At 43.6% G+C, this 27,364-nt stretch overlaps 1 pseudogene; it reads right to left on the bottom strand.

The window, feature by feature from the left end:
* Positions 1-502: 502 nt before the first annotated feature.
* Positions 503-27,364, bottom strand: LOC118650501 (annotated as a pseudogene).

Genomic DNA, 27,364 nt, shown 5'->3' on the forward strand with positions numbered 1-27,364 from the left:
GGGAAAAGAGGCCAAGGAACTCACCATTACACCAATATTAAGTGTTGTGAGGGAGGCTATCTCTATTGCCTCACACTGTTTTACAGTCAATTGCAGAGCTTAATCCATGTGGTTTTTGTTTTGTTTTTTTGTGGTTTTTTTTTTAAAAAAAACAACAACACATCGCTTTATTGTTACCACTGGGAGCACCTGCACCCCCATATTCCTTTACTAATTAGAACCCTTAATTCATAGCCTAATGTGAAGTCTTCTCCGAGCCCGTGTCCCTCTCAGGAGCCAGGGCTCTGCCCCAGGCCCAGCCTATTCCTCGAAGGTCGGAGCTGTGGAAACTGAACAGCCACATGTCCCCCCTCAGGGGCTGTGGCAAGTGGAAGAAACTACAGGCAAAGTCCAATCAATAGTCACTGCCCAGCATGTCAATTATCACAGGGGAAAGGAAAGGCTGGGGAGGAGGAGGGTGGGAGGGGCCTGGGCTGAGAGGCAGTCTTGGTCTAGCTAGAACGAAGTTGGCCTGAGTCCTTGGCCTGAGTTGGGAGCCCTGGAGACTGTGAAGTGAAGGCAATGATCAGGGAGCTCAGACATCATAGAAGAGCCGGACAAGCTGGTACCGAATGGAGAAGGTGACAGCACTGCCCAGGACCTGTAGCAGCAGCAGCAGCAGGGTGAGGTTCCTCTCATGCATGGGCCCAAAGACTTTAAGGAGCAGGTTGATGAGGGTCATGTTGATATACTCAGTGAAGGCACCATCCTCATCCTCAATCTGGCGCACTGTCAGCAGCTGCAGACTCTCTGCTACCTTTAGAATAAAGGTGCCCAAGAAAGACAGGCTCTTGGTCTTGAACTTGGAATAGCTCATCTCCAGTTTGCCTGTGTTGGTATTAAGTCTGGGCACGCTGTGGCGAGGGCAGGGGATGATATTCAGGAGCTGAGGCAGGGAGTAGAGAAAGTTGAACACCTCGGGCATGAAGAAGAGTAGCATGGTCTTGCTGAAGAGTCCCAAGATGCCCACCACGGCAAAGGTCATGCCAGAGAAGTATCAGAAGGTATCTCCCACAAACACCTGTGATGGGTACCAGTTGTGATAGAGCAATCCCAAGGTGGTGGGAAAAAAGGGCATCATAAAGTAGAGGGAGAAGACATGGTCATCTCAACAATCACCTTCCAGCTCCACCAGGTTGAAGACGATAATGGAAGCAGAAATGGCTAGTGACTGGCCAGCCTCTACGCCATTGATCCCTGCGAGGGTTTTGATGGCGTTGGTGCAGAACACTGCCAGAAGCCCCATGTAGACATAGTACGGGATCCCCAAGTCCAAATGCAGGCCCAGAATCGGACGAAAGGGCTTGGGTACCACAATGGTTGTGTTGCCAAAGTTGATGAAATAGACCATGAGGAGAGGGAGCGAGGCAGCGGTGGGCAGCAGCAGCTTATGGCGCCAGCTCTAAGTATGTTTATGTATCTTCATATAGTCTACTGTTAAATGAGTGCCCTCTATCATGTACTTAACAAATGACTTTGCAAACTTAAAAACAGGTCTTTCAACTTATTGGAATTATTGAGATACTTTAAATTCCTGATTTTCTCCTCCAACTATTTAATTCTGCCTTAATCTATGATGTAGCTAAAAAATAAATAAATAAATATATTATCTATATATATAAAAGCATAATATGTAAATTGACTGGATGGCAGAATGACTGGTCACTATGACACACACTGACCATCAAGGGGCAGACGTCCAACGCAGGAGCTGATCCAAGCCCACAGGCCCTGATCAACTGAGCCTGCTGTCCAATCTCTCAGTCCCTCCCCCAGCCAGCAGGCTCCAATCACCGATAGGGAATGGAGAACTGGGGGTGGATGGCAGTGGATGCAGGTGGTGCCAGGCCAAGGCAGGTGTGAGTGAGTTGGGCCCCAAACACCCTGCTGGTTGCCCCACACACAAAGGGTGACCACCGTTGGTAGCAGGGGGGTGGGGCCAGCTGCCAGCAGCTAGGGAAAATCAGCCCTGATAACAGGACAGGCCTAGGGATCCTACCTGTGCACAAATTTTGTGTGCCAGGGCTCTAGTAAGAATATAAAATAAATAGTTAAGTGAGTTTGGAAAAAGTTAAAGTAAGGTAAGAAAATAATAAACCCTCAGCTGAAATTAGTTCACATAAATACAAAGACAAGCCACACAAACAATAATGTACATCTGTGGGAGGTGGCTGAAAATATGGCTTTGGATTCCTTTGTGACAAAGCAAAAGGAAATAAAATTGGTGACACAATTCAACATCTCCATAAGATAAAAACAAAATGGTAATTCAAGATAAACACAGAGCACCCAGTATTGAGATGCCCAGGGGAAAAATTTCCTGAGTTCTTACAAAGAATCAGCATCCTAAATGATATTGAATATGGTAATAAACCTCAGTTTTTTAACTGTACCCTTCACTGACAATAGTATGATTAAAAAGCACTGTTTGGGAAAAGTAATTTCTATGAGGGCCCTCCAAAACAGATGGTGAATATGCTATTTAAACTATATATTGAACCATATCACTTCTCCAGTTAAGATATTTCAAAAGTATTCTATTGTACCTAGAACAAAATCCAAACTCCTTATTTGGTGCATGAGGCCCTGCATGATCTATTCCTGCTTATTACTCCCATGTCATCAGCTTCCTCCACTTGGCTACCTCAGATCTTCTTTATACACTAGAGACCCAGTGCACAAAATTTGTGCATGGGGAGGGGAGTCCCCTCAGCCCAGCCTGCACCCTCTCCAATCCGGGACCCCTTGGTGATGTCTGACTGCCGGTTTAGGCCCAATCCCAGGGGTCGGGCCTACACTGCCAGTCGGACATCCCTCTCACAATCCTGGACTGCTGGTTCCTAATTGCTCACCTGCCTGCCTGTCTCATCGCCCCTCACTGCCTCAGCATGCCTGCATGATTGCCCCTAACTGCCCCCCGCTGACGGCCAGGTCACCCCCAACTGCCCCCCTGCCAGCCTGGTCACCCCAAATGCACCACCGTGGGCCTGGTCACCCCCAACAGCAACCCCCGCTGCCCCCGACTGCACTCCCTTGCTGACCTGGTTGTCTCTAACTGCTCCCCCTGCCAGGCTGGTTGCCCCTCACAGCCCCGCTGCGGGCCTGGTCACCCCACGCAGCCTACTTGTTCAGTTAGTTGATCGTCCCTCACTAACTCCCCTGCCAGCCTGGTCGCCCCACGCAGCCTGCTTGTTCAGTCGTTTGGTCGTCCCTCACTAACCCCACTGCCGGCCTGGTCGTAGGCAGCCATCTTGTGAGGGTGTGAGGGTTAATTTGCATATTACCTATTTATTATATAGGATGTGCTACTCCTTAGCCAGGATGCTCTGCATGGGGCTCTTCCCATCACAGGCTCCTTCTCGGCTTTCTACTATATGCTCGACCTGTGGTCGGCAAACTGCAGCTTGTGAGCCACATGCGGCTCTTTGGCCCCTTGAGTGTGGCTCTTCCACAAAATACCACATGCAGGCACGCACATACAGTGCGATTGAAACTTTGTAGCCCATGCACAGAAGTCAGTATTTTGTGGAAGAGCCACACTCAAGGGGCCAAAGAGCCGCATGTGGCTCACAAGCCGCAGTTTGCCGAGCCGCAGTTTGCTGACCACTGTGCTAGACTAATATGTCCTCAGGCAGGCCATCCCTGTTCACTTTACTTAAGTGAAGCAGCAATGCATCTGTTGTCTCTAGAGCACCTTTCTAAATGTGTAATTACACATTTATTTTCTCATTGATCTATGTGTTGCTTTTTTTTCCTAGTCGACTGTCATGTCTAGACCATATCTATTTCATCCACATTCTATAATCAGTGCCTACACCAAACCTAGCACATAGTACAAAGTCAATAGTGATTGGCTGAATAAATGATTGAGAAAATAATTGAATAAATGATTATTTAACTTTTTGCCAAGGATAAAATTGAGAATGTCTAGTGGAATAGATGCACATTTTTTAGGCAATCATCATAAATATTATTGTTGCTAATATAACAACTTGGATTGGATAAGGATTGAACAACAGGTAAGTCAAGGTTTTTTTTTCTCCAGAAAGAGCCTTAAATGCATATATTTCACTCTATTGGTTAGTAGCAACAATATATACTTTGACTATTAAACAGAGTCAGTTTAAGACCCCTTGAAAAATTAAAGAGCCTGAAGGGATAAATAATACCTGCTCCACAGAGAGAGTCTGAAATGAAGAAGAAGAAGAAGAAGAAGAAGAAGAAGAAGAAGAAGAAGAAGAAGAAGAAGAAGAAGAAGGAGGAGGAGGAGGAGGAGGAGGAGGAGGAGGAGGAGGAGGAGGAGGAGGAGGAGGAGGAGGAGGAGAAGGAGGAGGAGGAGGAGGAGGAGGAGGAGGAGGAGGAGGAGGAGGAGGAGGAGGAGAAGGAGGAGAAGAAGAAGAAGAAGAAGAAGAAGAAGAAGAAGAAGAAGAAGAAGAAGAAGGAGGAGGAGGAGGAGGAGGAGGAGGAGGAGGAGGAGGAGGAGGAGGAGGAGGAGGAGGAGAAGGAGAAGGAGAAGGAGAAGGAGAAGGAGAAGGAGAAGGAGAAGGAGAAGGAGAAGGAGAAGGAGAAGGAGAAGGAGAAGGAGAAGGAGAAGGAGAAGGAGAAGGAGAAGGAGAAGAAGAAGGTTAGTTATATTCTCTGGCTATGAATCAGCCACAAATTTTATAAGCACACCTGCTGTGCCTTCAATTAAAAAGCTGTTCTTCGTGTGTGTGTTTGTGTGTGTGTGTGTCTGTGTGTGTGTGTGTGTGTGTGTGTGTGTGTGTGTGTGTGTGTGTCTTTTAAAGAGAGAGAGGAAGGGAGAGGGAAAGAGAGATAGAAACATCGATGTGAGAGTGAAACATAGATCAGCTGCCTTCTGCACACCCCCTATCAGGCATCAAGCCGGCAACCTGGGCATGTGCCCTGACCAAGAATTGAACCAGCAATCATTTGGTGCATGGAATAACGCCCAGTTAACTGAGCCACACTGGCCAGGGGTCATAATATATATTTTTAAATATTTATTGTTGAAAGTATTACATATGTCTCCTTTTTTCTGTCATTGACCTCTTCTAGCTCGCCCCTGCCCCTCTCCCCAGACTTCATCACCCTATTATCTGTGTCCATGGGTTATGCATATATGCATACAAGTTCTTTGGTTAATCTCTTCCCATCTACCTCCACCTTAACTCTGAGATTCCAGAGTCTGTTCCATGCTTCTGTGTCTCTGGATATATTTTGTTCATCAGTTAATTTTGTTCATTAGATTATAAGTGGGATCATGTGATACTTGTCTTTCTCTGACTGGCTTGTTTCACTTAGCATAATACTTTCCGGGTCCCTCCATGCTGTCTCAAAGGGTAAGAATTATTCTTTTATACAGTTGCATAGTATTCCATGGTGTAAATGTACCACAGCTTTTTTATCCACCCATCTACTGATGGGCACTTGGGCTGTTTCCAGATCTTAGCTATTGTAAATGGCTCTGCTATGGACATAGGGGTGCATACATTCTTTCTGTTTGGTATTTCAGGATTCTTGGAAATAGTCCTGGAAGTGAGATTACTGGGTCAAATGGCAGTTCCATATTTAAGTTTTTGAGGAAACTCCATACTGCTTTCCATAATGGCTGCACCAGTCTGCATTCGCATCAGTAGTATACTAGGGTTCCCTTTTCTCCATATCCTCACCAACACATGTCATTTGTTAATTTGTTGATAATAGCCACTCCATCAGGTATGAGGTAATACTGCATTGTCATTTTAATTCACATCTTTGATAATCAGTGACTTGGAGCACCTTTTCATATGTCTCATACAAAGGACTGTAAGAAAATAATATAAACAACTATATGCCAACAAGCTGGACAATGTAGATGAAATGGACAAATTCCTAGAAAACTACAATCTTCCAAAACTGAATCAGGAAGAATCAGAAAACCTGAATAGGCCAATAACAACTGATGAAATTAAAGCAATAATAAAACAACTCCCAGCAAACAAAAGCCCTAGTCCAGATGGCTTCACAGGGGAGTTTCACCAAACACTCAAAGAAGAACTAACACCTACCCTCCTCAAACTATTCCAAAAAATCCAAAAGGAAGGTACACTTCCAACCTCTTTTTTTGAGTCCAACATTGCTCTAATTCAAAATCCAAATAAAGACACTACAAAGAAAGAGAATTACAGTCCAATATCCCTGATGAACATAGATGCTAAAATTCTCAACAAAATATTAGCAGATTTGATCCAGCATGAAAGATCATGCACTATGACCAAGTGGGATTTATTTCAGGGTTCAAGGCTGGTACAATATTTACAAATCAATAAACGTGATCACATAAACAAATTGAAAGACAAAAACCACATGAACAGATCAATAGATGCAGAAAAAACATTTGACAAAATCATATATATTTTTAATAATTATTTTAATAATTTTTATTGGTGATTTTAATTAACTTACTGTCTGGTATTGTCTATAATCTATATATTTTTGCCTTAACTGAAAATAAAGGTAATTGCTTATTTTGAGTGTTTCTTTTCTTAAAGCATGCTTAGATTACTAGTATTAGAATGGATCTTTCAGTCTCAAGTGTAATTTGTCTGCACTTAGAAACATATCCTCACTTACATCAGGTTAGAATTATAACCTCCTTCCCAGATTGAACAACAGTGAATACATTTTCTTAATGTTAAATCAAATTATAATGTGAATATATAAAAAGAAAGCTTGTTAATTAAATAAATCCTATGATGAATCCTTTGGAAAGTCCTTTATTGATTCCCCACATTATCTGTTGTGTAAATGTTTGAGATTGCCCAATGAAAGGCACACCATTATTAAGATTGTAAACTCTGGTTCCAGTTTCCATTTTTATATACAACTAGAGGCCCGGTGCACAAAAATTTGTGCACTTGGGGAGATCCCTCAGCCTGGCCTGTGCCCTCTCTCAGTCTGGGACCCCTCGGGGGATGTCCACCTGCTGGCTTAGGCTCGCTCCCCAGGGGGATTGGGCCTAAGCTGGCAATCAGACATCCCTCTAGCAGCCCAGGAGCCCTCGGGAGATGTCCACTTGCCAGCGGGGAGAAGACCTAAGCTGCAATCAGACATCCTTAGTGCTGCTGAGGAGGCGGGAGAGGTTCTTGCCACCACCGCTGTGCTGGCAGCCCTCAGCCTGGTTTGTGGCTGAGCAGAGATCTCCCTGTGGGAGCGCACTGAACACCAGGGGGCATCTCCTGCATTGAGCGTCTGCCCCCTGGTGGTCAGTGTGTGTCATAGTGACCAGTCCTTCCCAGTTGTTCTGCTGTTAGGGTCAATTTGCATATTACCTTTTACTATATAGGATAGAGGCCTGGTGCACAGGTAGGGGCTGGCTGGTTTGCCCTGAAGGGTGTCCCGGATCAGGGTGGGGGTCCCACTGGGGTGCCTGGCCAGCCTGGGAGAGGGGCTGGAGGCTGTTTTCAGGCTATCCACACCCCCTTCAGGGTGGGGGTCCCTACTGGGGATCCTGGCCAGCCTGAGTGAGGGGCTGATGACTGTTTGCAGGCTGGTCAAGACCCCTAGTGGGGACCCTCACCCCATGGGAGTGTGGCCAGCCTGGGTGAGGGGCTGAGGGCCGTTTTCAGGCTGGCCATGGCCGCGTGCTGGAAGCAGGTATCTGGGATTTATTTAACTTCTATAATTGAAACTTTGTAGCCTTGAGTGGAGCTCAGGCCCAGCCAGGGCAGGCGGGAAGCTTGACTTCCTCCATCGCCAGGGCAACTCAAGCTTCCTGCTCACTCCAGCTCCATGGCTGCCACCATCTTTGTGACAGAGTGAGGGAGTGACAGACTGAGGGAGTGACAGAGTGAGGGAGTGACAGAGTGAGGGAGTGACAGAGTGAGGGAGTGACTGTTAATTTGCATATCACTCTCTTATTAGATAGGATTGCTTCCCATCTGGTAAGATGCAGCAGTTGGGCATTGGGTAAATTTTGGAAATAACCATGGCCCTCAAAGTCTGGAGGAATAAGGGTGGGGAGTTAATAATGCAATTGCATTTCTTATATATTAAAACTATGTACACCTTCTTAGATAAATTCAGCTCAGTGCACTAAGAATGTAATGGAATGTTTTCTGTTCTAATTCCTAATGTAAAACCATCAATCTATATTCCAATGTGAAGTGATGCAAGAAGGAGCAATGGCATTAGAACACATCCCATAAAGAGAGAAGAACTTGAAAAGAATTTGAAAAGGTAGCAAAATAACTCTCTAGTCCTTAGATATTAGTATCAGTGGAATTTTGAGTTGATTGGGTAGACAAATTTCAGGGCATCAAGTGGAGGTTCCTCTTTTGGGCTAGGAGCAATTATTTAACCAAAGGATTCTGGTGTGATGAAAATATGATTTTTGCTGGCATCTTGTTGGTCATCTTGTTTGAGACAAAGCCACTAATTAACTCATGTTACAATTTCTTTATTTCACCCTTTCATAATGAAATATTTCTAGTATATACTTCATGCCAGGCATATGTCAGGCACAGGTATGGTACAAAGATGTCCCTCTTCTTAAAAGTATGATTTATAATGGGAAAAGTTGAAGACAGTTATAATCAAAGGACTGCATTACAGATACTACAACAGAGGTGTGTACAGGGTGCCTGTAAGATAGCAGGACAAGAGTAGACTTATTCTGCATAGCAGAAAACTAATGCTGAGCCTGGAGGGATGCATACCAGGTGAGAAGGAGGGAAGACAATATGTCCATGAAGAAAAAAAGTACATAAATATTTTCCTATGCTATACTCCCTTCTGTAACTAATACAAGAGCTTAGTATTTCAAATCACAACATTTTAGAGACCTCTAGGATTTCAAGACTCCACTTTCAAGGACAACTTTTCCCCAGTGTTCCTTTTGAGTCATTCTTTTCTGCACCAAAGCTCTAATTGGGGTGATACCTCTCAGTTACTGCTATTTCCTGTAGGTATTCCTTTAGAATAAGGGCTACAATGCATAATGGTGAAGAACTAAGAGAGCAAACTGAATTCAAGAATTATAGGAAGGAAGGAGAGTCTGAGGGGCAGGAATCACAGCAACAGTGTATGTGTGAAGTTCTCATTCCACTCATTAAATGCTCTGGCTTTGTAAACCAAACCTTCCTCTTCCAATCACCATTTCAAAATTGGTACAATTCTGCTTTTAAATACAAAGCAGGTTTCCAAATCTATACCCATAGTAGCTTTCCTTAAAGGTGTCTTATTCTGGTACTCCTTTGAATTATGGGAAGGAAATGGTATTATTAAGCTGTTAGACCTATTTTGTACAGCCTTTCTGGTGTATTCTTTTCTGTTAGAGAATATATGTGTGCATATAAATATAGAGAGACTGTTCTGAGATTTCTCATGTTACTATTTCTTCAGAGCTTGATTTTTATCAAAGTATGGAGTGGCCTCTGGCCAACCTCCAAGAACACCATCATAATCACACTGTGTCTTATGACACAGACCTGTTTCAACAGACCAAGTACAACATAGATAGCTCGGCGTGGTTACCTTCTCCTTCTGCTGCCCCACCAAGATGACTCAATACTAATCAATCACAAGAAAATACTTACAAGCATCAAAAATGTGTTTGCTGCATAGAGAAATAGAACATCCCCAAAACTACTCTCATTCTTTCCTAAACTTAAAGTACTCTTTCATTCCCTGACTCTGGGGTCCCTCAAGTGCTGTTCTTGGCCTTTGTTTGTTTCTCAATATAGATTACTTTAGAAAATCCAGTCACATGGCATTCTATTAATCAATGTATTATTGCAAATAAAAATGTAGGGCACAAAATACTGTGTGCTATCCTATATAATAAAGAGGTAATATGCAAATTGACCATCACACCCTCACACAAGATGGCCACCCCATGTGGTCAAAGATGGCCACCCCCATGTGGTCACAAGATGGCCTCCACAAGATGGCCAGCAGGGGAGGACAGTTGGGGGAGACCGAACTGCAAGAGAAGACAGTTGGGGGTGATCAGGCCAGCAGGGGAGGGCAGTTGGAGGCGATTGGGCTAGCCAGGGAGCAGTTAGGCGCCTATCAGGGGGGCAGGGGAGTGGTTACAGGGTGATCAGGCTGGCAGGCAGGCGAGGAGTTGTGATCCAGCAGTTCCGGATTGTGAGAGGGATGTCTGACTGCTGGTTTAGGCCCGATTCCACAGGATCAGGCCTAAACCAGCAGTCGGACATCCCCCATGGGGTCCCAGATTGGAGCGGGTGCAGGCTGGGCTGAGGGTCAACCCCCTCAGTGGATGAATTTAGTGCACTGGACCTCTAGTATGACTATAATTATGATGTTATAAAAATTAAAAGAAAACATAGTAAAAAAAAGATTAGAAGAAGACATATCCAAAAGATAATTATAACCATTTTAGTATGGTAGGTTTATAAGTGATGTCTTTTAAATTTCCATTTTGCAAATATTCTGCAATATGACTAATTATTGCTTCAATAATGAGAAAATCAAGCCTAGCCAATGGTTCATGTCAGAAGGTGTAAAGGAACCTCAGCCTCAGCTTATTTCTAACTGCCTTTGTGTCTTAGATGGAAGACAGAGAGCTGAAGATCTGCACAAAAACAATAGAGACTGTTCAATATGGCTTCAACTTCCTTAGTGCCTAACACAGAAATAGGCAAAACCCAAGTGTTCTTAATAAGAGAGAGAAAGAGAAAAAAAAAAAAAGACTATTGATTCCTTTCTTCCTTTCACATCCATTCCTTCTTGTGTTACTGCCTCCACTACCTAGGGACCAGCCCTCTGCTAGACAATTTTGACAGTCCAACTTGTGTCTCTGTGTCCACTCTTATCTCTCACATCTATTCCAAACATCAGAGAACATTGATCTTCTCAGGATACCACTTCCATCATATTATTCTCATGCTGTAAAACATCAAATAACACCCCAAATCTACCACTTACTGTTTAAATTATTTAGCCTCTTAAAGCCTCCCTTTCTTTATATGTACATAAACAATTTATATATATATAAATATATATATAAATTGTTTATATATTTTTTATATATATAAACAATTTATATATATATAAATATAAATATATGTATACACACACACACACACACACACACACACACAACACACATATACTAGTGGCCCAGTGCATGAAATTTGTGCACGGTGGGGGGGGGGGTCCCTCAGCCCAGCCTGCACCCTCTCCAATCGGGGACCCCTCGGAGGATGTCCGGCCACTGGTTTAGGCCCAATCCCTGGGATTGGGCCTAAACCAGCGGCCAGACATCCCTCTCGCAATCTGGGACTGCTGGCTTCTAACCACTCACCTGCCAACCTGCCTTATCGCCCCTTACTGCCCTCCCCTGCCAGCCTTATTTTACCCCCAACTGACTCTGCCTGCCTGATCACCCCTAAATTCCCTCCCTTGCCGGCCTGATCTCGTCCTCAACTGCCCTCCCCTACCAGCCTGATCTTGTCCCAACTACCCTCCCCTGCCAGCCTGATCTTACCCCCAACTGCCTCTGCCTGCCTGATCACCCTTAACTGCCCTCCTCTGCCAACCTGATCTTGCCCCCAACTGCCCTCCCCTGCCAGCCTGATCACCCCTAGCTGCCTCTGCCTTGGCCCCCACCACCATGGCTTTGTCTGAAAGGAAGTCCGATTTCCGGAAGATGGGTGGTCGACCCAGTCTAATTAGCATATTACCCTTTTATTAGTATAGATAGATTATATAGGCTAGGATTGCTTAAATGGGGGGGAGCCTTTTTCAGCAAGAGGAGATGCTCTTGGCAGACAAAACTGCATAATCCCTATATCTGGACTGATAGCCAGCCATATGCACTATACTGCCAAACTGGTCATTAAAAATTGAACCGCTTTCTTACACCTTACACCAAACAGCTGTTGCCCTTAAAACCCCTCCTCAGCCCCCACCTTAGGTTCTCCCTTCCTAGTTCACCCAGATTAGGTTCTGACTGGTCAGTTTCTATGCCAGTCAGCATCAAAAGCTCCGCCTCCTAGGCAGCCATTGGCTCCTCACAGTTGACCCAGATTTGGTTCTGATTGGTCAGTTTCTATGCCAATCAGCATCTCTGGGCCTATCTCCGGGCCTGATCAAAGAGGCAGGGTTGATCAGCAGCCCTGCCGAAGGGGAGAGAGAAACAGACTGGTGGCGTGGGGAGAGAAAGAGAGAGGCAATGGCTGATCAACAGCTGCCACTGAGGCTGCAGATCAGACACTGCCTCTCTCTCTGCAGGCCTCTCCCTGGACCTAATTCACAGCCCCTTCTGCAGTCAGTGCTGAGTCGCCTTGGCAACCTAGCACTGACTTCCGGTGTTAGGTAGAGCCTTTGGTTGTTAGGGACCTTGGCTCTTTATATATATACTAGAAGCCCGGTGCACAAAAATTTGTGCACTGGCGGTGGGGGGGGGGGTGTCCCTCAGCCCCACTTGTGCCTTCTCACAGTCTGGGACTCAGGAGATAATGACCTGCTGGCTTAGGCTTGCTCCAGGGTGGCAGAGGGCAGGCCCAATCCCTAGGTGCCTGTCCCGCAGCCCCTGGTCAGGCTCAGAGGAGGGCCAATTGGGGAGTTGGGGCTCCTCCCCCTGTCATGCACAGAGCAGGGCGGAGCGGGAGGTTGTGATACCACCCCCAGTCACGCTCAGGGTAGGGCCGATTGGGGGGTTGGGGCGCCGCCCCCTGTCACACTCAAGGCAGGGTCGATGGGGAGGTTGCGGCGCCACCCCCTGTCATGCACAGAACAGGGTGGATCAGGGGGTTGTGGTGCCACCCCTGTCACACACAGAGCAGGGCCGATCAGGGGTTGGGGAGCTCCCCCCTATCAGGCACAGAGCAGGGCCGATCAGGGGGTTGGGGTGCCTTCCCCTGTCACAAACAGAGCAGGGCGGATAGGGAGGCTATGGCCCTCCCCCCTGTCACACACAAAGCTGCAGGGCGATCAGGGGGTTTGGGTGCTGCCCCCCTGTCAGGCTGCTCCAGGGGCCAGGAGGCCTCATGGCTCCACTGATCCGAGTGCTGGGAGGCCTCACGTCTCTGCTGATCCTGGTGCTGGGAGGCCTCGCGGCTACGCTTGACACCGGGGCAGTGAGGCCTCACTGCTCCGCTGATCCCGGTGCCAGGAGGACTCGCGACTCTGCTGATCCCAGTGCCAGAAGGCTTTGTGGCTCCACTTATCCCGGTGCTGGAAGGCTTATTAGCCTTTTACTATATAGGATAGAGGCCTGATGCATGGGTAGGGGCCGGCTGGTTTGCCCTGAATGGTGTCCTGGATCAGGGTGGGGGTCCCGCTTGGGTGCCTGGCCAAACTGGATGAGGGGATGATGGCTGTTTGAAGCTGATCACACCCCCTTCAGGGTGAGGGTCCCACTGGGGTGCCTGGCCAGTCTGGGTGAGGGGCTGAGGGCCGTTTTCAGGCTGGCGGGTGACTGAAGCTCCCAACCTCTCCTTTTTTTATTTTTTATCTTTTAATTCTTTGATTTATTTACCTTCTATGGCTATCACTGGAGCTGAGAGCTGGCTTTAGCTCTGAGGCTCAGCTCCAGCTCTGAGACCTCGGCTGCTGAAAGCAGGTATCTGGGCTTTGTTTAGCTTCTATAATTGAAACACTGTTGCAACTCCAGCTCTGAGGCCTGGCTGGCTGAAAACAGGTTTCTGGGGTTTGTTTAGCTTCTATAATTGCAACATAGTTGCTTAGAGTACAGCTCAGAGCTGGGCGGCAGCAGGCGGGGAACCTTGGCTTCCTCCATCACTGGAACAAGCAAGCCTCCTGTTTGCTTCAGCTGCCTGGCTTCTGGCCGCCATCTTGGTTGGCAGTTAATTTGCATATCGCCCTGATTAGCCAATGGGAAGCGTGTCAGAAGTATGGTTAATTACCATGTTTGTCTATTACTAGATAGGACTAGAGGCTCGGTGCACAAAAATTTGTGCACACTGGGGGGAGTGGGGGTCCCTCAGCCCGGCCTGTGCCCTCTAATAGTCTGGGACACCTCCGAGGATGACCACCTGCTGGCTTAGGCCTGCTCCCCGGGTGATTGGGCCTAAGATGGCAATCAGACATCCCTCTGGCAGCCTGGCAGCCCTCGGGGGATGTCCACTTGCCAGCGGGGAGCAGGCCTAAACTGCAGTCAGACATCCTTAACGCTGCTGAGGAGGCAGGAGAGGTTCCCACCACCACCGCTATACTGGCAGCCATCAGCCTGGCTTGTGGCTGAGCAGAGCTCCTTCCATGTGAGAGCACCCTGACCACCAGAGGGCAGCTCCTGCATTGAGTGTCTGCCCCCTGGTGGTCAGTGTGTGTCATAGTGACCAGTCATTCCCAGTCCTTCTGCTGTTAGGGTCAGTTTGCATATTACCCTTTTACTATATAGGATAGAGGCCTGATGCATGGGTGGGGGCCAGATGGTTTGCCCTGAAGGGTGTCCCGGATCAGGGTGGGGGTCCCACTTGGGTGCCTGGACAGCCTGGATGAGGGGATGATGGCTGTTTGAAGCTGGTCACACCCCCTTCAGGGTGGGGGTCCCCACTGGGGTGCCTGCCCAGACTGGGTGAGGGGCTGAGGGCCGTTTTCAGGCTGGCAGGCGACTGAAGCTCCCAACCTCTCCTTTTTTTCTTGAGGCCTCGGCTGCTGAAAGCAGGTTTCTGGGGTTTGTTTAGCTTCTAGAATTGCAACATTGTTTCTTAGAGTGCAGCTCAGAGGCTGGCAGCGGCAGGCAGGGAACCTTGGCTTCCTCCATCACTGGAGCAAGCAAGCCTCCTGTTCGCTTCAGCTGCCTGGCTGCCAGCCACCATCTTGATTGGCAGTTAATTTGCATATTTCCCTGATTAGCCAATGGGAAGCGTGTTGGAGGTATGGTTAATTACCATGTTTGTCTATTATTAGATAGATATTATATATGCCAGATATATGTCATTATCGGTTCCATTTCTACTGTTTGTCTCAACTGCATCAGAATCTACCTCCCCTCCCCCCTGTCCCCCCAAAAATAGAAAGCTAGTTGAAAAAGTATTCCATTTCACTTCTTGAATGTTGCCTTTTGGGGAAAGATATAATGGAAGCATTAAGAATGGTAAACTTCAAATAAGCAATCTCCAGATTTAGAAAACTATCTTTTCAGCTATTCCTAGCATTAAAATCTAGTATAGATAATATATGCTTACAACTATTTTCTAAGAACTAATATTTACTTTAGTTTTCAAAATATACAAATTAAAATGCTAGCCTCCCAACAATGAACAAAATCCATTTAAATAATAGAGCAGGAAGTATATGAACAAAGTGGTCTATCTACTTTTTATCCAAATATTTCCTGAAAATTTTCTCAGAAGTTCTATTTTTACTAGTGTGCATCAAATTCTAATTTAAAAAGAAACTATTAAAGACATAATGCTTTTCTGAGAGTGGGGGAAGAGAAAGTGACTTCAAAGTTATAAAGCAAAAAAAAAACCAATGACCCATAATTTCTCAAATCTGGACTTAGGAGGTCCCTTAAGGGACCCTTGGGTCCCTTGTGGTCAGAGTTGGGAAGTCATTTTGTGGTTCTCTTGAATTTTGCACAGAGGCAACCCTCCATACCATACTTTTATCGTCCTACTTTAGGGAATCAAGTGAATGGGCCCAGGCATTTGGAATCACATTTATTCAATGGCTACTTTTGAAAACTATTACTCAATGCCAGGGAATAATCTTAATGCTGGGAAGGCATCGATGAATAAAGCAGACACTGATCTGTCCTCATGAAGTTTATGTTCTAACCAGTGAACTTAATAATAGCTACCAAAACTCTGGAACTGTTTGTAAAATTTGGTGCATATTTTCACTTTTCTAGAGCATAAGATTTTAGATTTCATCAGATTTTCAAAAGATACTGTACTTATAAAAATATTTTAAAATGTCTGTAAAGTACAGTTCTATAACACCTGTGGGTTTGGAGTCAAGTCAACTTGTATTCAAAGTCAGGCCCTGTTGCTTATTAACTATGTAAGCTTGGACAACAATTAACTCATTTTTTGCACCTCAGTTTTGTCATCTATAAAATGAGGTTAGGCCTCATGAAATTCTTGTGACTGTTAACTCAGATTATGTATGCAAAGCACCTGGAGCACTGTAAGATTAGGACCTCCATCCCCCATCTTCACCTTACAACAGTGGTTCTCAACCTTGGCTGCACATTAGAATCACCTGGGAATCTTTTGAAAATCCTGATTTCTGGGACTCATCCTCCGGAAATTCTGTTTCTTTGTTACTAATGTTGTGGCCTCACCCCATAACAAAGAAACAGAATTTCCGTAGGATGAGGCCCAGAAATCAGGATTTTAAAAAGATTCCCAGGTGATTCTAATGTGCAGCCAAGGTTGAGAACCACTGCCTTACAGGTTCCGACCCAAAATATGAGTGGGAGGTTTTAAGCAAGTACAAAGTACAAACATAGAACAGGTTGATTTCAGCAGCTAGGAGATTCTTGCACCTAGAAGCTTTCAATTTTAGTGTGGTCAACCACATTGGATATATCATAGAAAGTAATAGTTCATGGTTCTATAAAATCACCAGCATTATATACACCAAGCTAGGTGGATGCCTAGACTTTTCTTTAAAGAATATTTCATGACCCACTGTATAGCCAATCTTTGTTCTTTGATTCCTTGAGGAGAATAAATGCTTATTTTAAATTATATAATGATATTTGGTACAATTCTCTTAGTATAATTCAAAATGACAATATTCATGATGATAATAGAATTGTCTTTCATTTGTTCAGCATTTTATAATTTTTAAAGATAACTCTTTCAAATAATCCTTTAAAACAGCCTAAAGACCCTGTTTGGTTTTGCCTCAACTTCCTCTTATAGCCTCCTTCTTGCTCTCTGTGTTCCAGAGACACTGGCCTTTTTTCTGAGACTTTTGAACATGTAGTTACCTCTTCTTGGGCTACAACACCATTTACCTGCACAGTGGCATAATCAACCACTGTTCAACACTCATTTCCTCAAGTATACTTTCTCTGTCTCCCCCTAGCTCCCTGCAGCACCATGTAGCCTGTCATACCTGAATTATGATATTCAGGAGGATAGATATTTGATTAATATTTGTCTATTCCTCCTAGTTTGTACACTCCATGAAGGCAGGGACCATGTGCATTCCTGCTCATTATTATTTGGCACTTAGTCCTGTGCCTGGCACATAGGAGTGGATGATAAATTTGGGTAGAATGGAATATTGGATGAAATGTAGGTAAGATGAATGGTATTTTCACTCTGCATGTGAGAAAACAAAGACTTTCCTAAGGAGATTGGCTACTCAATGAAGATGAAGCATGGGAACCTAGGGCCCTGACTGTTACTTTGTCTCTGCTCTTTCATACTACATCTTCTATCCTCTCTCTCTTCTGTATTGGACTCTGTTCTAATTAAAGCTATGTAATCTGCCCTTTATGTTAGCATGTCAAATCTCTGTTTATAGAGCAGGACTAACCTATGAAAACTCAAAGTTGCTGGTACATATCAAATGTTACTCCCAGTCAAGTTCTTCTGCATAGAATTTGTATTCGAGCCTCTTTTTGATAGAAAACCTGGACTCGTGCATTTATTTTTAAATTGTTCTAAAACTTATAAAACTTATTTCATAATCATACCTATAAGCAGAAAGCATGCTCAGGCAGATTTCTCACCTAATAACTAGGGTAGAATTGAAGGAGGAAAAATTGATATGAATAACAAAGTAACAGTAAGTCAAAGAAAGTCATTGTGCTGCCCTGATGATCATTAAGGTTAGAGAAAAAATGACACAAATGCCCACTTACTTGAAGGAAGAGTGGAAGAGGAAAATGATACCAGCAACACTACTTAATAGTAAGAACCTCTCATATGCCTGACAGTGTATTAAGAGGCATTGTAAGTAAAGAACTGACTTTAATACTTGTTAAGTGGAAATAAATGCAGGATATGGGCTCATTCATGTTCACACCCAGAACACTAAAGTAATAATAGTTCATATTTAACACTATGTGTCAGGCATAATTATAAGTGTTTTACATATGTATCTCATTTAATTCTAAAAACAACCCTGTGAGGTAGTTATTTTTTTTCCTCATTTTACAGATGAGAACACTAGTCTCTTATATTACCATCTCCTGATTCTTTAGCTCCAGTTTTTCACATATCTAGTTGCCAGAGAAATCTTCTAAAGTATCTGTAAACACTCAGAGGTCCCCCACTGATAAAAGGATGAAATCCAAATTCTTCAGTCTGGAATTAAAGGCTTGTCATGGTTGACTCCCTTCTTGTTGCCTAAAAAAGTTTTCATCTTTGGAAGGAAAGAGATTTCACCCCTGTCCCTACTGCTGAAGAATCTCTCTTTTCTGCTTCTTCAATTCCTACTCATTTTTTAAGACCTGACTCAGTGACCTCCTTCTCTGGGGAGCCTTTTCAGGCCTTCTTGCACACACAGATTCAGCCCTCCTCCATTCCTATGACACCTATATCTGGACTAGTCATTGGGCACTTCATTTTGAGCTGCTTTGTGCCATTTCTTAGTGCTCTTATTAAAAACTTCTTGAAGCCCATAATAGCCATGTACATCTTTGAACCTTCCTCTTGATCCAGTCTTATGCCTCCCTCAGAGAAGCAGTATAAGGTAGAAGAAAGAGCAAAGAGCCTTTAATTTTAAGGGTTTTGATTTTGCTACTGAGCCAGAGATGTCTTACATGATTAAGTGAATGTTTTAGGCACTGCTTTTATTATTTCTACCTTATTTTTGTCATATTTGAAGTATGCTTTATCACTAAAAGTAAAATTATTTTTCTTAAAGATCTTATTGCTTTAGATGGACGTTAGATCTTAAAAAAGCTAAAGACGATTACTGGTACCAAAATATTTAAATCTATTTTAGTGATTAACATTAATTTTATATAATACATTTCTGAAACCCCTCCCTTTTAAGTCTTAAAAATATTTTATCAACATTCCATGTGATCAAAAAAATCAGCTTAAAATATTTGATTTTCCTTGCAGACATAAAGATAAGAATTCCTTATAATTTTTAAACTTCACATCTCTGAATCAAGGAATTCTGTAACTTTGAATAATGAGGTTCATTTTTAAAATAAAAGTAAATGCTCCCTTGGATATCTATACCAATTGAAATTCTACCTGTCTATTCAAGATCTACCAAAACTGTTATCAATATTTATAAATTTTATTTTATTAAAATATAGTACCCCTACAACAGAACATGATCCTAACCACAAGTGAGTACCCTCAAATATTTTTTTTCTTATTTCTCTTTGACATTGTGTTTTCTATTATAGCTACTTATTTACTTTTTAAAAATACATTTTTATTGATTTCAGAGAGGAAGGGAGAGGGAGAGAGATATAGAAACATCAATGATGAGAGAGAATCATTGATTGGCTGTGTCCTGCATGCCCCACACTGAGGATAGAGCCCACAACCCAGGCCTATGCCCTGACCAGGAATTGAACCACTCAATGCTCAACCACTGAGTCATGCTGGCCAGGAGCTACTTATTTACGTTTGAAATCCCCTCTACAAAGACTAAAGTTAAAATATTAAAAACTTCATTCATTCAGCAACTATTTACCGATCATTTATATGCATTTAAAACAGAATACAATGGTGAACAAGATCAATATAGTTAGTACTTGCCTTCAAGGATCTTATACTGCAGTCAAATATTAAAAATCCTGACCAGGATTGGCTGAGAAAAACAGCTCATGAAAAACACTGCACGATTTCACTGGCACACTGGTAACTAGCTTTTGATGTGAGATTGACAAGTATCAGGTAGGTTCATTTATCCATTCATTCATCAGACATTTAATGAATATTTACTTTATGCCTGTCACTAAGCCCTCAAATAATTGACAGATAATGACTAGGGATCAGTTAAAAAGAGTGTTCCACATAGGCCTGGGTGGTAGGTGATCCACAGTGATTAGCAGAGTAATCACACATTTTCTCTGTCAAGAATGTGAAATTAACCTCAGAGAATGGATAGCAAATCAGCAGTGAATGTCCCATTATATCCATATTGATTATAAACATTTTACCAATAAGGATATTCACTAATTCCAATAAGTACTTATTATTAACAAGTACCTACTATGTACCATAAACTATGATAACTAGTAAAGAAATGCAGATGTAGACTCTTCCGCATGGGGGAAGACAAACAAGTAACATTATAATACCCTCTAGTAAGTTTTATAAAACACTACATCACAGGTTTCTATGAAAATAGGTAGGCAGGTCTTATCACCCATGTGGGGGACAAGCAATATGGAGAGAGCTGCTGATCCATTTTAAAGGTTGACATATATTCTCTCCATCTGTGCCTTAGAGAGAGACCCCATATTTATGAAAGCCTTGGATATGAATTAGGAATTCAGATTTTATGTTAATCCTTCTGTCCTTAGAGAGGGCACAAAAATTGTAATCTTCTCGCTTGCAAACTACCACATATTTTTCATTTACAATAAAATATTTTAAACAATTACTAGTAAAAGAGCAACTGTGGTACTTCTTTATTAGTCAGTTTTACAAAAGAGATCATTCTTTACAAAAGTTTCTGGGCAGAATTACATCATTTCATTCCATCATTGGATTTCTTGGTCCTCAACACAGACTATATTTGAATGGACAATAGTCCAATACAACATGGAGTTTTATAGTGCCATTTTCTTTAGGAGACCTGGCAAAACCCACCCTACTGAGAGTCTTCAGAGGAAGAACAATAAAATCATGGTCATCTCCTCATACAACAATCACAACTGTGACTTTAGAATGAGCCCACTTCCCAATTTTAGCTGTTGTTTATTTCTTCCTTTGATTTTTCTTACTAAAGCCTTCTTGAATCTATAAGTAATACACAATGTATAGAGAAAATTGAGGAGACTATATCAAAGACGACATACCAGGAATAGACTCAAGAATAGAGTTTATTTTTTAAATGTTGATAACAGTATCTGTCAACATACATGTCTGCATTTCTTGAAGGAGTTCATCTCAGATCCTATCAATGATCCTTCTATTTATTTATTTTCTAATTCCCAATCAAATATCTTGGCAAAACATGATTTGTTTTGTAGGATTACCCATTTCCTTCCATATATTGCCTGATGGTGGCCCATAATAAGTGTGCTTTGAGCCTTTCCTGAGATTTGGGATGCGCAAGACCACCAAAGATCTGATGATGGTCACTTTGCCTCTTATCTGGGTCTTTACTCAAGTACTTAATTCTGTGATTCTCCAAGAAGCAAAGCTTTCTGTAGACTTAAGCATGGACTAGTAGACTGTTGAACCTCAGAGGGAAGGCAGGGGTGGGAGGGAAGAGATCAACTAAAGAACTTGTTTGCATATATGCATAACCTATGGACACAGACAATAGTGTGTTGAAGGCCTGGGGCAAGGAGCGGTGGCAGGCTAGAAGGGGTCAATGGGGGAAAAAGCGGAACATATGTAATACTTTCAACAATAAAGATTTAAATAAATAAATTAATAAAAACAGTGTTGAATTCCAAAAATTTAATACATTTTCTTAATATAAAAGTTCTATCTGGGCAGTTTTTTAAAAAATTTATTTTATTGTTGAGCGTATTACAGATGTCCCCCATTTTTCCCCTTTTGCTTCCCTCCATCCATTTCCCACCTCATCCAAGGCTTTATCTTGGTTCATGTTGGCATCACTGGGAGGGATTGACCCTCAGGCCAATGGTTGTGAAGATCTGCTTCAACTGCAGTGGAAGAGCTGCTGTGCAGGAGCCAACCCTATGGAGCAGAACTTGCTTCAATGGGTCTTTGGTGCTCACTGAGTCTGCCCCTTGAGTGTGTCACTGATGGAGTTAGTAGGGTTGTAATCTGGCGTGTCGGAGCTGATCACTGGTGTACTGGATCACTGTGTTCATAGGCTATGACTAATTTGTACTTCTAAATCCCTTCACCTTTTTCACCCCTCTCCCATCTGGCAACTGTCAAAATGTTCTCTGTACCTATGAGTCTTTCTGTTCTGCTTGTTCATTTATTTTTATTTTTAGATTCAATTGTTGATAGATATGTATTTATTGCCATTTTATTGTTCCTATTCTTGATTTTTTTTATTCTTCTTCTTAAAGAAGACCCTTTACCATTTCTTTTCTAAAAATATTTTTATTGATTTTTATAAATAGAGGGAGAGAGATAGAAACATTGGTGGGAGAGAATCATCATCAATTGGCTGCCACCTACAGGTCCCTACTGGGGATGGAGCCCACAACCAGACATGTGCCCTGACCAGGAATTGAAATGGTGACCTCTTTGTTCTTGGGTGGATGCTCAACCGCTGAGCCACACCATCCGGGCCCCTTTAACATTTCATGTAATACTGGTTTGGTGGTGATGAACTCCTATAGCGTATTCTTTTCTTGGAGAGCTCTTTATTTGACCTGCAATTCTAAATGTTATCTTTTAGAGTAATCTTGGTTATAGGTCTTTGCTTTTCATCACTTTGAATATTTTTTACCATTCCCTCCTGGCCTGCAAAGTTTCTGTCGAGAAATCAGCTGACAGTCATATGGGTGCTCCCTTGTAGTTAACTAACTGCTTTTCTCATCCTGCTTTTAAGATTCTTTCTTTGTCTTTAACTTTTGGCATTTTAATTATGATATGTCTTAGTGTGGGCCTCTTTGGGTTCATCTTATTTGGCACACTGTGTTTCCTAGACTTGTAATCCTATTTCTATCAACAGGTAAGGGAAGTTTTCTGTCATTATTTTTTCAAGTATGTTTTCAAATTCTTGTTCTCTCTCTTCTCCTTCCACTACCACCATGATTCGAATGTTGGTATCCTTAAAGTTGTCCCAGAGGTTCCTTACACTATCCTTACTTTTTGGATTCTTTTTTCTTTTTGCTGTTCTGATTGGGTTTTTTTTTTTTTTTTTTTTTTTTTTTTTTTTTGCTTCCTTATATTCTTGATTTGATTCTCAACATTCTCTACTGTAAATTATTTGTTATTTCAGTTAGTGTATCCTTCATTTCTGACTGGTCCTTTTTCATGTTGTTGATATTCTCACCAAATTCCTTGAGTTCTTACTAAGTTCTTTGAAGTTTCCAGTAAGTTCCTTAAGCATCCTTATAATCATTGTTTTGAACTCTGTATCTAGTAGTTTTCCTGTTTCCATTTCATTTAGTTCTTTTTCTGGAGATTTCTTCTGTTTTTCCATTTGTGACATATTTCTTTGTCTCTGCATTTTGGCTGTTTCCTTGTGTTTGTTTCTATATATTAGGTAGATCTGCTATGTCTCCTGGAATTGGTAGAGTGGTGTGTAGTAGTTGTCCTGTAGGGCCTAGTGGTTCAGCCTCCCCAGTCACCTGAGCTGGGCACTCTTGGAGTGTCCCTAAGTGGGCTGTGTGCATAGTCTTGTTGTAGTTGAGCCTTGGTTGCTGTTGGTATCACTGGGAGGGATTGACCCTCAGGCCAACCGGTTGTGAGGATCGGCTTCAACTATAGTGGAAGAGCTGCTGTGCAGGAGCCAACCCTATGGAGCAGGACTTGCTTCAGTGGGGCTTTGGTGCTCACTGAGTCTGCCCCTTGAGTGTGTCACTGATGGAGTTATTACCATTGTAATCTGGCATGGTCAAAGCTGATCATTGGTGCACCGGCTCTGGAGCCTCCTGGTAGGTGCAAAGTCAACCACTGCCTCTGCCCTGCCTGGGGCCACCCAGCATAAGCTATAAAGCATCTGCAGATGCCTACTATTTGTGGTGGGCTTGAAGGTTTCAGGAGAGGCCAAGCTATGAACCAACATAAGCTGCTGATAGGGAGGGCCTGGGGCCACAAATTGAGAGGTATGGAGCAGGCTGAGGCCAGCTGATGCTTGTTTGAGAGATTTTAGGAAAGTCTAAAACATGAGAGAAGAGAGACCATTTTTATGGGAAAGCAAGTGGGATAAGCCTGCAAGTAGGGAGGAGCAGGGTCTCAGGGAATCAGCATGGCAGGTTGAAAAGTGTGAGCCAGGTTGATGGAGATTCAGATATGGTGCCTGCCTGTTGGCTCTGGGGTAGGGAGAACTCAGCAAAGGAACAATGGCCTCTGCCAGCACTCCTGTCTGGGAGAAAGCTGCCCCTCCAGCTTTTGCCCTGATTCCAGGAAAGTTCCTTCCCAAATGTTCCAGGTTCCTTTCACACTGCTGCCCCACCACTGGAGCTCAGAGGGAGTGAGTCCAAGTAAGTCCATGCATGGGCCCTTTAAGAGGAGCTCCCTGGGGCCAGTAGCCTCCATGTCACTCAGCCACAATCCCCACTAAAGTTTTGGGAACTTCTCTTCCAAGCATTGGAACCCTAGGCTGGGGGCCTGGTGTGAGCAGATACCTCATGCTCCTCAGGGAAAACTCTATAGCCAAGATATCCCTTCCGATTTTTTATTTTTATTTTTAAAAAAATATATTTTATTGATTTTTTACAGAGAGGAAGGGAGAGGGAGAGAGAGTTAGAAACATCGATGAGAGAGAAACATCGACCCCCTACTGGGGATGTGCCAGCAACCAAGGTACATGCCCTTGACCAGAATCGAACCCGGGACCCTTGAGTCTGCAGGCCGACGCTCTATCCACTGAGCCAAACCAGTTAGGGTATCCATTCCAATTTTAAACCACCACACATGGGAGAGAAGTCAGAAAATTTACAGTAGTGGCCATAGTGAGAACAAGAGTTTGGGTCAGACAGTTCCATGATTCTGCTCCATGTCACCACCACTCCTACCATTCTTGATGTGGTTTCTTCTTTAATTCCCCAGTTGTAGGATTTCCATTCAGCTAGATTTCAGGTGGTTCTGAATGATGGTTGTTCTGCATTGTAGTTGTAATTTTGATGTGGTGTGGGAAGTGGCCCGTACTGCATTTACTTATGCCACCATTTTGACTGGACATCTGGGCACTTTTGCTATAGAAGAATCTAATATTATGGTGACTTCAAGCCCTGCCCATCCATGACATCTTCTGGGATGATACACTCATTTTTTTTCCCTTTTCTGAACTCTTAATGAGTTTGAAGTGATATTAGAGGGTTGTGAGTTCTGGTATTGGATCAGGAGCCTAGAGAAAGCTACTGAGCTGGAGCAAGGGAAGTCTGAAAATTTATAATAGAGGCCACAGTGAGAACAAAAGTTGTGGGTAAGCTCTACAAGGAGACACCTGACCAAATATAAGAAGGCAGAGAAAGAAGCTGGTGCAGTGCCAACATTTACAAAGCACAGGCTGAGCCAGCGAGGCAAACAGCAGGCCAAGAGGAGAGATCAAGAGAGAATAGTCATATCCAACCTTCCTTTCTCTCAAATGGACTGAACAATAATCCTAAAAAGCACTGACCGGTAGTTTACAACCATCTGAAATCACCGCCCTGTGTTTAGGATTTCCTATTCCTACTCAGGATATTTGTCACAGCTTCTTTATAAAGTGCAATTTTTTTTCAGAGTGTGCAAATAATAGAAGAAAAGACAGCCATAAGGAGATGTTAATATTTTAAACTGGGAATGGATGGGACAGAATAATTTTCTTTTGAGTAAAGAATTTCCTTCTAACAGGGGAATTAAGGAAGAGAACAATACATGCCTTGATTAGCCTATTCCTAATTTTAGTGTTTTTCCTCCGTATAGCATCACATTTCTAGTAAATGACAAGCATTATGAATAATCTACCTTGGATTTATTTTTAGAACCTTTATCTATGATATGCTGACATTATGCTCCCCCATGGATAGGAAGAGAATGTATATGGAGAAATAATATAGCTTAGTAAAGGCATTTCAATTCCTAGTCTGTGGACAGTTAGGAATACAGTAACACAGTGAGTGGCACCATCTCTGTTTTCTTCAATTCCAAGTCTAGGTGGCAACTGGCAGCTCTTGCTCAATTAGTTCTTGGGGGAGCATGTTGCTGACACCTTCCCAGATGCTGTTGGTTCTTCCAGGTATAAATCAGTTAATGATAAGATTACATGAAAGGAAATCAGTATGCAATTGCAAAATTGAAATATATTTTTTAAGAATGATTTCTTTGAATTACAACAGAATGCTTTGCACTCTCCAGCTTTCTTCTCTATGAAGGAAAGTTACACATCTCTCGGCTGTAATTCAATACATCTGCATGAACTGAGAAATAGCAGTCATTACATCATTTCAGGCATCCTACCTGGGCAAGTTAATAAAGTACTGCCAAATCTCTTGTTATATTAAACTTGCATTGCTAGATCTTCTTCTTTTGTATTTATAAAGAATAATAAACCAAATGAATGTGAGCATTCATTAAATGATATTAATATTCCAAACTTTTAAAAAACAGAGTGTTTTCTTACTTCACCTTGAATAAAATTTAATTTACTACATATAATTTCTCAGCTTCTACTCATTGTGTATAAAACTTCTAAAGGCAGCTGTATGTAGTAGAAAGCATATAAAATTTAGGAATGATCTGAGTTCAAATACCAATCAAGTGGCTTTATTAACTACTAGGGGCCCAGTGCACGAATTCGTACACCTTGAAAGGAACTGTGGGCTGCGAGGTTGCAGTGAGTATAGGGGAGGGTCTCAGCCCATCCTCTGTGCCCTCACCTGGCCCCTCCTGCCACAGGCCCCGGTCCCTTGTCTGCCAGCAGCCCCACTTCTGCTGCTGCCGCTCCCACATGCTGATGGTGTCGGCCCCACTCGCATCCGCTGACAGCACAGAGTGATTGGGGCCAGCGCAGTCAGTGGCTGCGAGTGGTGGCTGCTGCCCCGATCACCCCTCAGGAGCAGGGGGAGGTGGAGAAGCCCTCAGGGACGATCAGGGATGACAGTGCCACTTGCACCTGCTAATGGCACCAAGCGATCGGGACCAGTGTTGGGTACTGGTAGTGGGTGTGAGTGGTGACTTTAATGCCAGCTGAGGGTGCGAGCAGGGCCAGCTCCAGCAGTGGGTGCAAGTGGGGCTGTCACCAGCAGTGGGTATGAGAGGCAGCTGCCAGCCCCAATTGCCCCTCAGGAGCAGGGGGAGGTAGAAAAGCCCTCAGGGGCAATAGGGGCCTGAAGCCGCCGCTTGCACCCAGTGCCAGTGCTGAGCAATTGGGGCTGGCGCTGGCCGCCAGCATTGGGTGCAAGCGGTGGCTCTAGTGCCGTCTGCAGGTGCAAGCAGGGCCGGCGACGGCAGCAGATGGGAGTGCCGGGCAGGACTGCAGAGCACAGGGGCAAAGAATTTTCAGTAACCATCAGATGCTTGCTCTGATTACAGCAACTGGCGCCCCACCTTGGTCTGGCGCCCCCACTCACCTGCTCCACCAGCCCACCATGGCCAACGCCTGCCAT

This window comes from Myotis myotis, unplaced genomic scaffold, assembly GCF_014108235.1.
Source record: "Myotis myotis isolate mMyoMyo1 unplaced genomic scaffold, mMyoMyo1.p scaffold_m19_p_3, whole genome shotgun sequence".
NCBI lineage: Eukaryota > Metazoa > Chordata > Mammalia > Chiroptera > Vespertilionidae > Myotis > Myotis myotis.